This window comes from Diabrotica virgifera, chromosome 3 (genome assembly GCF_917563875.1).
Source record: "Diabrotica virgifera virgifera chromosome 3, PGI_DIABVI_V3a".
In the NCBI taxonomy this organism is placed as follows: Eukaryota; Metazoa; Arthropoda; class Insecta; order Coleoptera; family Chrysomelidae; genus Diabrotica; species Diabrotica virgifera.
Window position 1 is genome coordinate 28796646 of NC_065445.1, and position 11490 is coordinate 28808135.

General features: G+C 31.5%; 1 protein-coding gene across 5 annotated transcripts in view; it reads right to left on the bottom strand.

Moving 5' to 3' along the window:
- Positions 1-11203, bottom strand: part of LOC114340192 (homocysteine S-methyltransferase) — a 197033-nt gene extending 185830 nt beyond the window's left edge. For 4 of the 5 annotated variants that reach the window (XM_050647846.1, XM_050647845.1, XM_050647844.1 and 1 more), the window contains exon 1: positions 10997-11203. The gene's annotated coding sequence lies outside the window, so the exon portion shown is untranslated. Of the gene's footprint in view, positions 1-10781; positions 10822-10996 lie in introns of those variants that run through there. The other variant, XM_050647843.1, reaches the window with a different exon arrangement.
- Between the last annotated feature and the right edge of the window lie 287 nt (positions 11204-11490).

Consider the following 11490-nt stretch of genomic DNA (forward strand, 5'->3'; position numbering starts at 1 on the left):
GTATGTGTACAATTTCTTATATTTATTGGGAAAGAACAAAAATATCGTATGCAAATTAACGAACTATAAATAACAGTAGCTATTTAGGTTTGATAAGGTGAAGAGCCTCCGCGCTTTTGAGGCGGGCTCGGCACTTTTTCGCAAACCGAACAGTGACAAAACACCGATTGGACTATTAAGTAACGGGAGTGAGTAATACATGCACGCTGCGCCACAAAAAATGGCTTCGAATTTGTTAACACCGGTAAAAATAATGGATAGATACAAAGTGGATTCGGACGACGACACATCAGAAGACCATAGAAAGAGGAACAGAGAAGAAGAGGAAGAATTGTTCCAAAAAAGTAAAAAAGTGTCTAGATCGCCTAACAAAACCCGTAACGAAGATAATAAGCTCGATCAAATTATTAAAATGATGCATGACTTAACCACAGAAACAAAAAATTTAACAACGGAAGTAAAAGAGATAAAGAATGAACAGAGAAAGTACTGGGAGGAATTAAACGACCTGAAAACAGAATTGGAGAAAGTTAAACAAGAAAACCAAACTAAACACAAGGAGAAGGAAGAAATGAAAAAAGAACTAAACTATATGAAAATACGTGTACAAAGACTAGAAAAGGAAAGGAAAGTAAATAATGTTGTAATACAAGGCTTGCCAATAGATACAATCGATAGAAATGCACTGAAACAAACTGTAGGAAACTTCATGGAAAAAGAAATGAATATCAATGTTCAAATCGAAGAAGTTATCAAACTGGGAGAAAAAACATGTTTGGTCAAACTACAGAACAAGTTTGAAAAAGAAAAGATCATGCAAAATAAAGCTAAACTAAAACACATAAAAGGCAATAAAGTATATATAAATAATGACATAACAAAAGAAGAACTACAAACACAGAAAAAAATAAGACAAGTCGCAAATGAAGAAATTAATAAGGGTAAAAGTGTTACAATAAAATATAATAAATTAATAATAGATGGAAAAACACACAAATGGAATCAATACAGCAACCAGCTAGAAGAAGACCAGGGAAATCCAAAAAACTAACAGAAGATGAAAATACACAAACAAAAGCACAAATCACGACAGACAAGGCACAGAAAAAGGAATTGAGCAAGGACGAAAATAGAAATAGAGCAAAAACGAAAGATAAACATGAAATAGACATAAGAGAGAACATATATATAGGTGCATGGAATGTAAGAACCCTACACGAAACCGGCAAATTGGAGCAGGTAAGCCAAGAGATTGATAAGTACAAATTAGACATTGTCGGACTAAGCGAAACAAGATGGAATGGTAGTGGATCAACCCGAGTAGGTGACCAACAGCTAATGATATATTCTGGGAATACGGATGTAAATGACAAACACGAAAAGGGAGTGGCAATACTGCTAGCCCAAAAGGGGAGAAAGGCTCTAGTAGAGTGGGAACCAGTGTCAGAAAGGATTATTTGGGCGAGACTGAAGGCAAGATATTATAACATAATAGTAATAAATGTATATGCTCCCACAAATAAAAACGACGAAAATGAGAAGGAAGAATTTTACGAGCAACTACAAACAACGTTTAATAAGATTAATAATAAATATAGAAGAGATATAAAAATAGTAATCGGAGACTTTAATGCAAAAATAGGAAATTATAATAAAGGACATGAACATGTGATGGGAAAGGAGGGAATCGGAGAGAGAAACGACAATGGAAATCGATTAATCGAATTTTGTGAGCAAAATGAACTTTTAATAGGCGGAAGCATCTTTAAACATAAGCGGATACATAAGGAAACATGGAAATCACCGGGAGGGAGATACAAGAATCAAATAGACCACATAATAATTGAATATAAATGGAGAAGCTGGCTGCAAGATGTCAGGAGCTTAAGAGGTGCTGATGTGGGATCAGACCACATGCTAATCAAAGCGAGACTAAAAATGAAATTAGCCAGAGATAAAAACCAAAAAATCAGCAGAAGGAACAAGTACAACGTTGATGCCCTAAAACAAGAATGTATAAGAAATAAATTTAGTGAGAAATTGGCAATTAACCGAACAGTATCACAACAAACTGGAGAGTCAGTCGAAGAAACATGGAAATATTTTAAAGAAGTGATGATGAATACAGCAAAAGAAACAATCGGATTAAAAAGAAGACAAAATAAAAAATGGATTACCAAAGACACTCTACTACTGATAGAAGAAAGAAAAAAGATCAAAGAAGAAATTCTACAAAAGGAAGGATCGGAAGAAGAGAGGGCACTTGAAAGGAAATACAAGGCAAAAAACGCAGAAGTAAAAAAACAAGCCAGAAAAGATAAAAGAAACTATATAAATGAGATGCTAAATATATCAGAAGAAGCAGCGAAAGAAAACGACTTACGAACACAATATACAATCATACGAAACTTAACAGGAAAAGCACAACGAAATATACGAGAAGTAAAGGATAAACAAGGAAATAGAATAAAAAATGAGAAAGAAATAATACAAAGATGGAAGGAATACTTCGAAGAGATATATGCTAAGCATGAAATAACTCAAATCATAGAAGATGAAGTAGAATCACCAGAGCTAGAAGTGAATATTGGAGAAATTACAATGGAAGAAATTGGAAACACTCTAAAACTACTAAAAAATGGCAAAGCCGCAGGAATCGACAATATACCCATTGACATAATAAAAGCAGACACCGAGCAGTCAGTAGAGATGCTACATACACTTTTGAATAAAATATGGACGGACGAAGAATTGCCAAAGGAGTGGAAAGAGGGATTGATTATAAAAATACCCAAAAAAGGAGACCTGAGCAAATGCAACAATTGGCGTGCAATAACACTACTAAGTGCCACATCCAAAGTGCTGACCAAAATCATTTTGGAAAGATTGAAGCCGGAACTAGATAAAAAACTGAGAAACAACCAAGCAGGCTTCCGTTCCAACCATTCCACTATTGATCACATTTGCACCCTTAGAATTATCTTGGAACAAACAAATGAATGGAATAAAGATATAGATGTGAGTTTTATCGACTTCGAGAAGGCCTTTGACCGTGTAAATAGGGCACAGATGTGGAAAATCCTTAGATTATATGGGATACCACAAAAAATCATAAACTTTATTAAACTCTTCTACGAAGGATACAAAGCCAAACTAGAACATTCAGGTGAAGTAACAGAAGAGATATCCATAGAAAGTGGAGTCAAACAGGGTTGTGTACTATCCCCTACCCTATTTCTTATTATGATAGATTGGGTAATGAGGAAAGTAATCGACGATCGAACAGGCATCAGGTGGAACCTTTTCAAACAGCTAGAAGATCTCGAATTTGCAGATGACATCTGCCTTATAACTGAACACCGAAATCATATGCAAGCAAAAATTGACAAATTGGCACAGTACTCCGACACGATTGGACTTCGAATAAACACAGAAAAAACTAAACTTCTAAAAAATAATAACCATCCAAATAATAAAATAATGATAAACGGTAAAGAAGTAGAAGAGGTAGACAAGTTCACATATCTGAGATCTGTCATGGAAAGGAGCGGGGGGTGTAAAAAGGATATACAGACGAGAATAACAAAGGCGCAACACGCATTCAACGCTTTAAATAAAATTTGGCAAACAAACGAAATATCGGAAACAACAAAAATTAAAATCTTTAACAGTTGCATTAAAAGTATACTGCTCTATGGAGCAGAAACATGGAAACAGGACGAAAATACAACTAAAAAACTACAAACATTTGTAAACAAATCTCTAAGAAAAATCCTAAAAATATACTGGCCAAATAAAATAACTAATACAGAACTATGGGAAAGGACAAAGCAAACTAACGTATCTACTACAGTCAAGGAAAAAAAATGGAAATGGATCGGCCACACTTTAAGGAAAGACCAAAGCAGCATAGCAAGACAAGCACTTGAATACCAACCAGAGGGAAAAAGAAAGAGGGGCAGACCAGACAACAGCTGGAAAAGAACAACAACGAGAGAACACGAAAAAATTGGACTAAGATGGGGCGAAGTCAAAAAGAGAGCAAAAGATAGAAGAGAGTGGAGGGAATTAGTTCACAATTTATCCAGAGAATAAAAACAAAAGAAGATGCGCTGTCCCGGCCAGACAGCAATCTTACACTTTTGGCCAAGAAACGCATAAGCGCCCAATACTCCACAAGGAGGGATGGAACGAGAGAGAGAGAGAGATAACTCAGTGATACAAAGAGCCAAGTTCTGAAACGCTTACTCTGGGCTTTTTGAAAATTTTATTGCATTATAAGATACAAAATAATGATTGAATAATACATATTTCAAATATCATTATATTATTTACTAAAAACGGTATGTGCTTTATTTCTTGTAAGCACTAATCTTTAACTAATCAGCGACTGGCTTAATCTAATAATTTGCATCCTTCTCTGAAACGGTGACGTTCACGTAATTTCAAAGGGGTTTATGATGAAAATTCCAAAATAAGTGTTTATTTTTATTACACGATGTTTTCATATCCCTAACGGGAAATGAACATTATTAAATATTTGTTGTAGAAACACTCTATTATGATATTTGATCTATAAATATATTATAGTATAATTCATTATTTTCTAATTAGAAAACATATATTTTTTACAGGAAAAAATGTATCTACAATATACTGAAATAGTTGTCATAGAGATGGGCAACCCCAAAGTATTATACCTCATAAATAATTAAAAATAGACGGTTTCGTTTTGATTCAATTACCATTCGCCAACATTCGTCACGGATAGGCGCATTAAGAAGAAGAACTTATTTAATAAACAGGTCTTGCAAAATAAAGAATTTGGAGTGAAAATCAATGATGAACTGATCAATTCATTTCCTTCATCTCTCCAGTTTGTTTTGTTCATTGCATATAATATTTCCTTGTATTATAATATTTCCTTGTTTATTGAAGTTATACTTCTTTAGGCGCGATGGGAGTGAATTTTACATCAAAATCCTTAGTGTCGGACGCACGCGCGTTATACCTTTGCTCTGATTTTGTGTTCAAATGACATGTCAAAAATTATCCAATATGGCGGATGTAGCACAGCTGTCGTTTGATGTGGTCTATTTTTGTGGTTATGGCTGTTGTGATATAAAATTTTTTGTGAGAAGAGAAACAACAGACAAAAGTTAGTTAATAGTTATACTGCCTTTTTAAATAGTTTTCGTATAAATTTTTGGACTTATTAACATAGAAAAGATGCCAGGTGTAGAAGCCCATCAAACAGAGAAGTGGAGTTTTATTCTGTGACTGCGGTTTTCAATCACAAAATTACTGATAAAAACCGATTATCTCGAAGGCGTAGAGATCTGTGGATAACATCAATCAAGCGGGACCATTTCATACAAAACTAAAGAATGAAAGAATCGAGTAATATTGTAGTGACTTTTTAAATAGTTTTTAAAAGCGACAGGTACGTAATAATTGTAAATGTTTCAGTATCCTAATAAAAAATTTCATACGTACCTACCTATTGGGAAAAGTTAAAAAGAACCTACCAAAATAGTATGTAATGCTTTGATTTGCATATTTTGATTACCACCTATTCTATCACCTTATATTGACCTTAATTTCTATCAATATTCACGTAATATATTGTTTTCTTACTCATGTTTTGTTGTATTTTCTTTCAATTTCGTTCAATTCTAAATAATTTCAATTCAAAATCAAAATAATTTGGTTAAATTCAGAACTGTCAAAAGTTTAATCCGTTTAGTTAGTTGATCTTCGCACGTGATGACACATCGTCTCCGTGGGTAAAAGTTTAAGGTGAATGAATTTCAATGCTAACTGCGCTGATAAGCGGGTTCGAACCCCAATGGAAACTTTTATTCTTTTGGACTTCATTAAGTTGGAGGGTCCGAGAAGTTAGCCACATTAGATTTTCATAGAACGTTGAATTGAAGTTTGACAGTGTTGCCATGTGATTATAATGTATATAATGTATAATATGTTGCACGCTTCAAATATACAGAGAAAGCTTCGAAAAGTACCTTTTTACATTATTCTATGGATTTTGATATTTTTTAGTTTATGTAAAACACGAACGAATAAATATTTGTTGTTTGTTTAGATATTAATTGTAGTTAATTACTAGAAAATTTTTTGTGGCAATTGCCCTGATAGATTCCTGGAGAGATTTGGCAACAGAGTCAGAACGTTTAAATTTGCGTTTGCCAGATTGCACAGATGTTCCGCAGATATACATTTTATGCCTTTCTTTTTATTATTGTATTTCTTTGTATTATTTTATTATTTGGAATTAATGTACCTGAATACTGAAATGCTCTTTCTGAAATAATTTGATCAAACAGTTTGAGAAAACTCCGGAAGTACGTCAAAGTGACGTCACAATTGCAGTTTTTTGAAATTCTAAAAATCTGTGCTCTCACTATCAGTCTAGTTTGATCAAATTTTTTGTATTGAGTTGTCTAACTTGTTTGTACTTTATTGAAAATTAAAATTTTTCATTATTATCCACAATGAACACTCAGGATGTGATGTCACTAACTGTCACTTTCAGTTTGCTCAAATTATTTGATGGTGGGACGCGGCCTTTATAGTCCTTTTACCTTTTACCCATATAAATAGCTACAACTTCCATTTTAGACAAATTATTTTTCCTAATAGTACTGTGGACTTGTATATCTGTATTTTAAGTTGCATATATTCTGGAGCCTGTTATTATCACAGCTTTTGAATATTTCTGTGGACTTGTATATCTGTGTTTTCAGTTGCATATATTCTGGAGTCTGTTATTATTTACATTATATTTAATATTTCTATCTTTAATCAATATTTAGAGTTTTTTCGATGGCGTTTCGAGTTCAGGTGAAAAGATGATATGTAATAATATTACTAGATAATCTGTAATAATTATTGTATTGGCGACCTTATTATTTATACAAAGCTTATTTTATATAGATAATAATAAACTAAAAGTATATAGTAATAAAATCTTAAAACAGCAGAATTTTACTTATTTTGCACTTTATTTTACAAATTTTATTTTCATATAGATTATCTAACAAACAAAAAATATGTAGTAAAATCTTAAAGCAGCAGAATTTTACTTATTTTACACTTTTTAATTAGAGAAATTTAATTTTTTTTCTCGTTATTTTATCTACATAGTTAATATTTTCCATGTTAATAAATAAATTAATAAAAATATATCACATGCTCTTTTCCGATTTATCCTAAGAACACATGGCAACACTGTCATGCCTTAATTTCCTTATATCTGTAGCTAACTTCTCGGACCCTCCAATTTAATGTTGCCCATTTTTTTAATTTTTTTTATACATTTTATGATTGTTTATGAAGTTTATTTATTATATAATTTTTTTTCAGAAAATACGTATTTAGTTAAAATTTTTTCCTACATTGTTCAGAAATCATTTGTGGCATTTTTCAATGTGTTTGTTTGTTCAAATATTACAATTAGTTTAATATTTAAATAAAATATAAATAAACGTTTAAAGTATATTAATTTCGTTGAAATCATATAATAGAAGTATAACTTCTTACGTGCGTACAAAGTACACAAACATTCTTTTTTAATATTTCCTTGCAGCTGACTTATATCATCATCATTGGCTCTACAACCCCTGATGAGTCTGGGTGAGTTCTAGAATCAGCTTCCATTCCTTCCTTTCATTGGTCTTGGTTTTCTTATTTCGTATATTAATATTTTCGTTCTTTTTTGTGACTATGTTTGCTGCTAAAAGTTTCTTTAATCCATAATATGCTCTATTTGCTAGATCTATACGTCTGTTGATTTCTTCAGTTACTGTTACTTTGGTTAATTTGCTAGCCTAGATATATCAACTGTCTTACTCCTTCGAAATTATATGGTCCAGTTATTTCTTTCACCTGTTTGTAGGTACATATTAAATGTATCTTTTTCTGCAGTTCTACTGTTTTAAAACATTTGTTGCTGTACCATTTTTCTTTTGCCTCCCGCATTTTCCTCCTGATTTCTTTATTGTTCTATGTACGTTGTCTAGACAGTATACTACTAAATAGATTGCAATTTTTAATCAGATATAAGACTTTTCATTCACAGTCATTTGTTTCGAGCTTCTGTCGTATGTCGTATAATCCGTGTATATTAATATTATACACAGATTATACAACATATGACAGAAGCTCGAAATAAATGACAATCGATGAAAAGCCCTTTTTAATAAAAGACCGTTTATACTTTCTAAAGTCTAAAAGTCTATAAGTTTTCATGTTTATTACCCCAATAAAATCATCTAATTTGTAATTTGCACCTGTCAGTAAAATTACCAGTTACAAATAATATCCACCCATCTCTAACCTACCGCAAACGTCTAATATCTTTTTGATTTTTGAATCGAATGATGCAATTTTTAGTCCGCTGAACATCACCGCATATAAAATTAAATAATAAATAGATAATAGTATTATACCACATAAATGTACATAATGATGAATCGGCTAATTGAAATTTATAATCAACTGCACAATTTTTAGTATTTATCTATTTATAGTAAATATTTATTAATATTTTATTTTTACGCCGGTAAAAATATATACTTATAATACACTTAAAGGGCCGGTTGTTCGAACGCTAATCAATATTGATCACTATCAAATACTTAATTACTGTCACAACTGTCAATGTCATCTTTGGTTGGGTTGCCGAAAACATAATTATTGATGACAATTATGAAATTAGTTAATCAATTATGTTAATAATTGTTATGTTAATTGACTAACTAATCTCATAATTATAATTAACTATGTTTTCAGCAATCCAACCAAAGTTGACATTGACAGTTGTGACAGTAATTAAATATTTGATAGTGATCAATGTTGATTAGCGTTCGAACAACCGGCCCTAAATAATTAAAATTTAATAAAAAATTACAGTGTTAGTTAATCCACCAGGAGCGCCATTTGAAATTTTAATAGGGGGGGGGCAAGCATTATATATATGATACATTTATATGCAAACATAATACAAAATTGATTTATTTTTGGTAAATTTCAGTAATTTTCAGGGTCGGGGGGGGGGGGGCAAATGCCCCCTGCCCCCTATCAAATGACGTCCCTGTAATCCACACTATTTTACCTATAGGCCAGGGTAATAAGACAAAATATACCCTGTTCATGACACTCGAGCAGCCAGGGTACTGAAGCGTTTTTTCGACAAGTAATACCTATAGGAACAAATTGTAACTATTTCCTGCGTAGGATCTGGCGGCCATTTTTATTTACAAACAATTAACTGTCAAAAAATGGCATTTTTCCCTTTTTTTTCAAATCAATGGAAAACAGTGAAACTTATGATTTTTTTAGTACAAATATCTTTGAGATTATGGAAAAAGCTTTAAAATGACATATTACAAAGTTTGATATACTCATTTATTGTTAATATAATTGCGAAAAAAGGTCGGAATTACAAAAAAAATTATTTTTGCAATAACTGCTGTAAAACTTAGTGTACAGATTTGAAATTTTTGTCAAATGAGGGTTCTTTGGTGCTTAATATGTGATAAAAATTTCAACTCGATTCATTCAATTGTTTAAATTTTATTCGAATTGTTTATCTCAGTGAGCATTTTTTTTGCACTAACATAAGTCAGAAAAAAATGACGTTAGAACCATTTCACAGGTGTCAAATGGAAGAGCATGAACTATATTTTCAACTTGGTTTAAAAAAAGCGAATAAAAAATGCATTTATTAGTAATAAATAATTGTGCAAAAGTATCGTAAATCTTTCCTTATAAACTTTTTGAATAACTTTTTCCAAAAAAATTAACTTTTTTACCCTGTTTTAAGTGCACAACTACCAAATAATGTTATTTATATCATAATTGATAAAAAATTGTAATAAATATATATAATTTCTTATAAAACAAAATAAAAAGTTTATAAGGAAAGATTTACGATACTATTGCATAATTATTTATTACTAATAAATGCATTTTTATTCACTTTTTTTTAAACCAAGTTGAAAATATAGCTCATGCTCTTTCATTTGACACCTGTGGAATGGTTCTAACGTCATTTTTTTCTGACTTATGTTATTGTAAAAAAAATGCTCTTTGGGATAAACAATTTGAATAAAATTTAAACAATTGAATGAATCGCTTTGAAATTTTTATCACATATTAAGCACCAAAGAACCCTTATATGACAAAAATTTCAAAGCTGTACACTAATTTTTACAATAGATATTGCGAAATTAATTTTTTTTGCAATTCCGACCTTTTTTCGCAATTATATTAACAATAAATGAGTATATCAAACTTTGTAATATGTCATTTTAAAGCTTTTTCCATAATCTCAAAGATATTTGTACTAAAAAAACCATAACTTTCACTGTTTTCCATTGATTTGAAAAATAAAGGGAAAAATGCCATTTTTTGACACTTAATTGTTTATAAATAAAAATGGCCGCCAGATCCTACGCAGGAAATAGTTACAATTTGCTCTTATAGGTATTACCTGTCGAAAAAACGCTTCAGTACCCTGGCTGCTCGAGTGTCATGGAAAAAACCTTATTACCCTGGACTACTATGCATTCTATTAATAATCTTCAAAAACATGTGCTTACAGTGTCGTACCAAGATCTGCAAACATAACACATAACAGCAAAGTTCATTGATCAGAAGTAGATATCTATTTATGTTTGCAGAATTGTCTATTTTTACGCTAAAATAATAACACTACAAAATCTATTGATTTCTGACATAAAATGCTAAGTATTACTTACATTTTAATTATTACAAGAATTTATTATCGTTTTATAATACTCGTAGAAGGTTAAATAACTAATCAACCATTGCATCATAATTTTTGCATCAAGGTGAAAACAAAATAACCAAACATTTGGAACAATTTGACAACGCTGAGCGCATATTCATCTATTATCAACAGAGCGTCCACGTGGTGATTAGCACGTGGTAATGGTGTTAAATAAGTACTTACATGTGAGAGGTGAGAAAATAAACGAAAAGAACTGCACTACAGTTTATCACAAACTGTCTTTATCACTTTCAAAATTTATTACACCTACTACCTAAATCGACCGATCAAGTCGGCAGTCGGCGACGAGTGAACGACTACTGTGAAATGCGGAAAAAGCGGCAACCAACTTTGCAACATAATTTATATGTGTTTACTCCTTGGGTTTGGATTTTGACAGTAATCACTTGTTTGTGTGTGTATGTGTGTGAGAGAGATCGACCAGTGGCGCCCTATATATGTATATACAGTATGATGCAAAAATATGGACGTAATTCCTTATTTCAGAAACGTCACAATTTCAGATATAATATAAGTTTCTATTGGACCAGAGTTTTTTTATCGATTTTTAAATACAGAACAAAACCTAGAGACTTGCAACTTTTTGCATTGTGTTCAGGATGATGCCAGGAAAAAAGTCTACTATAGAAAAATGGGAGACAATACATAGTTACATT